This window comes from Sinocyclocheilus rhinocerous, unplaced genomic scaffold (assembly GCF_001515625.1).
Source record: "Sinocyclocheilus rhinocerous isolate Xijiao unplaced genomic scaffold, SAMN03320098_v1.1 scaffold701, whole genome shotgun sequence".
NCBI classification, from domain to species: Eukaryota; Metazoa; Chordata; class Actinopteri; order Cypriniformes; family Cyprinidae; genus Sinocyclocheilus; species Sinocyclocheilus rhinocerous.
Genome location: NW_015623472.1, coordinates 199,938 through 203,631, shown reverse-complemented (window position 1 = coordinate 203,631; position 3,694 = coordinate 199,938). Strand labels below are relative to the sequence as shown.

At 33.6% G+C, this 3,694-nt stretch overlaps 1 pseudogene; it reads right to left on the bottom strand.

Annotated features, from left to right (window-relative positions):
* The window catches only part of LOC107749626 (NACHT, LRR and PYD domains-containing protein 12-like), a 28,889-nt pseudogene extending 26,721 nt beyond the window's left edge, over positions 1 to 2,168 (bottom strand).
* Between the last annotated feature and the right edge of the window lie 1,526 nt (positions 2,169 to 3,694).

The following is a 3,694-nucleotide window of genomic DNA, read 5'->3' as shown; positions in this document are numbered from 1 at the left end:
AAAAAAAAAAGAGGTAAAGCATTTATTTGGAAATATTTGAGAAATATTTACTCTCAATTTGACCAATTTTATTTAATTTAATGCTGAATACAAAATTTATTTATTTAAAAACAAAAAAAACTCACAGACCCCAAACTTTTGAACAGTAGTGTAGGCCCTACACTACAGTGTCCTACAAAGGTTTGGGTCTATTTCACAAAGAATCCTAAAGGGGGAAAAAAGCACTGTTTACACGGTCAAAATGGTTAAAGGGATCATATGATGCGATTTCAATTTTTCTTGCTCTTTGGAGTGTTACACGCTCTTGGTGCACATTTCATTACACCAAATACACAAAATAATGTTCTTTTTAGCAACATCATATGACCCCTTTAACACAAATATTTATCAGCAGTTTTTTAACATTGATAATGTTTAGAAATAATGATAAGGATCATGTGACACTGAAGACTGGAGTAATGATACTGAAAATTCAGCTTTGCACCACAGGAATACATTTCATTTTTCAATATCTTCACACAGAAAACCATTATTTTAAGTTGTAATACAATATACAAGTAATACAATATTACTGTTTTTATGTTGTGATCAAATAAATGCAGCCTTGGTGAGCAGAAGAGACTTCTTTCAAAGATGTAAGAAATTTTACAGACCCCAAATGTTTGTGAAAATCACAGTTATGATGGCCTATGTTCCTCCCACTTACATGATACTATGGCATATGTAGACTCTTCTATAGAGACTGTGTCTGTTCACCGAATGCTAAAAACAAATAAAACATTTACCAAGGGATCTATAAAAAATCTGATTGTGACTAAACCAGATAACAGCATAATAAGCAAAATCAGGAGCAACGTGGCATATGGTGCTTGGCCTGTAATGAGGTCATAAAACTCTGGACTATTGATAATACCGCGGATATATCAAAGTGCACTAAAGGAAGGAGAGCTTTTTTATTACTAAACGTTTGAATAGCCTTTCTGATCATGTTCAGGGCTAAGACGCACTATTTTAGTTTAAACTGGATTAATCAAAGAATAAATAAATATATAAATCTTGTAGCCAAGTATTCACATAATGCTTCTCATAACCAGTTCATCTTTTGTCTGAAATATGAACAGCAGCTATGCTAATCCTTCTATTGTTTTCCTGTTTCTATCTCGGGCCACCCATCCCAAGGTTAATAGAGATTACACCAGTTCCAGTTTGGATCCACCCTCACGATATTTACTCTTTCTCCGAGTTACGTGTACCGAGATATCCCTGAATAAATATTGTTCATTTACACATATTACCAACATTGTAACGATACAATGTGGGTTGAAAAATCGGCAAACTTGCCCTTTAATAATGTTTAAAGACAGCATCATTTTGTGTGTTTAATTGAACACACGACTTGTATTAATCTTTGAGCTACTGTCATATGGACATTACTTTGTTGCCAGAAGACGGTCTTCCTCTGCCTGTTAAAGGTTATTTTTCAATTGTAACCATTACAATTTCTGTAAAGCTGCTTCAAAATAAGTATTGTGAAAAGCGCTGTACATATACCTATATGACAGTTAACCATGACTTTACTATAGTAAAACTGTAGTAGACTAAACGTGACTGTAGACTGTAGTAACCTTGTTTTACGTTCAAACCATGGTTTTGATGCCATGGTTCTACTATAGTAATTTTGTAGTAATAATACTCTAGTAACCACTGTAGTAACCACAGTTTTTGAAATTACAGTGAATTTTGTAGTTACTATGGTTTTACTGCAAATACTATAGTAAGAAAATTATTATATATTTGTAGTTACTATGATATTACAACAGTAATTGTTAAACCATGGTTGATTTTATTGTTATATGGTTTTTCTGCAAATGCTGTGGTAAAACCTGGTTTATTTTTAAATTAACGGTAATTAATTAAGTTAACGGTACAAATATACGTGAATTAATTGTGCCTCAAGATACACTGCAGTCTTGAGTTTTTAAGTAAAATATATCGAACATGCACATTATCTGCACATTTATGGAAACATCACGGAATTATGTAAAGAACATTACTGGACTCACCAATAATTATGATAGAACATGTAAGCTTTGGTTTACAGCAGTCTGAAATGGCATCTTAGTTTGTATTTCTTCCATTTACTTCCATTCACATGCGAATGCGGAAGAGGGGAAATGTAAGCTCAGGTGAAGTTGTTTCACACTTCCCACTCACTCTCTCTGTGGGTTTATTGGTGGGTTGCAACCAACTTATCCTGGTGCATACCGCCACCTACTGTACCGGGGTCGGTAACATCAGGGCTTTATGCACTTCAGTCAAAAATCCCCCCCCCCAAAAAACAATGGGATTATATTATACTATATTATTTATATTCTACACTCTATTCCTGTATCTTTAAGAAACTTAAATAGAGCCTTACTACGTTCCTTCGTTTTCTCACACATCCCCAGAATCCCTTGCAAACTCCATTCTCTCTCCAGCTCATACATTTTATGTCGCAATATATTCCTCTCTGAATTATATATTTTTACACCACATTATTTCATACTCAATATGTTTTTGGTGACATTACAAACATCACAATTATCTGATATACATTTTCCCATTTTAAAGAGTGTTGATTTAAGTCCAGTATTGGATTATTGAATAAAAGCTGGTTTTTGAACGTTTATCAAGATAGATTCTATATCACGTTAAGTCTATTTTTGTTTTGTTGTTGTCTTTGTAGCAGTTAAATATAGTATTTTTTTAGCTAATGTTAACTAGCTATCCTGACTGGAAACGTTAACCAAACAAGTTATTTGATATTTTCCTGTGGATCTTAAATCCACATTTTATACATAACTCTCAACATATTGTTTCTTTGCGACCTATTTTCAACCCTCTGGTGCTTCTTATTTAGGGGTCACACTCACACGTGATCAAAAGTGATAGAACACCTAGAGAGTAACTTTTTAATCTTTTAATTTGATTATGTACTGTAATTGTTAGGGCTGTGCAATTAATCGCATGTGATTGTCATGCGCATCTCGTCAGTAACTCATGCGATTAGTTGCACAGCCCTAGTAATTGTAAGTTTTAGTTAAATATATATTTTTTCCTTTAATCTTTTGTATTTGAGGAGATTTCATGGTATTAAGGAATATTCACCTCTAAATAAAAATAGACTATTGCGCTCCTCTCAGAGCTTGCTTTTGACTGTCCCACGGTCTCGTCTGAGGCGGAGTGGAGATCGCGCTTTTTCTGTTGCAGCTTTGGAATGCTCTGCCGTTATCTGTAAAATCCTCATCAAGCATGGACATTTGATCAGCTTGAAAGATCAACTTCAATTAACTAACCCTTTACTACTACTGATAACATACTATGTCTGTTGTTTGTTTTAAAATGTCACGATGTTAGGACACATTTATTTTGTAGGCATTTATGCACTTTCAAATTTTTTTGTTTGTATAATTAAATATGTTAAATAACACAAATGTATCTAATCCCATTTTATTAACCTATGTCTTTGCTGCTGACCTTTGATGATGCAGTTCAACCATACTAATAAGCAAAAATTACTTTAGATAAACTAACAATTGTGCTTTGTTTTTTTTATTGCTGAAGAGTGTTTCTTCTCCTGCGTTCTACTGTGCAGACGTGAATTTACATTTCCTTCAGCCTGAGGTTTATTCATTACACGTTTTGGTGTGAA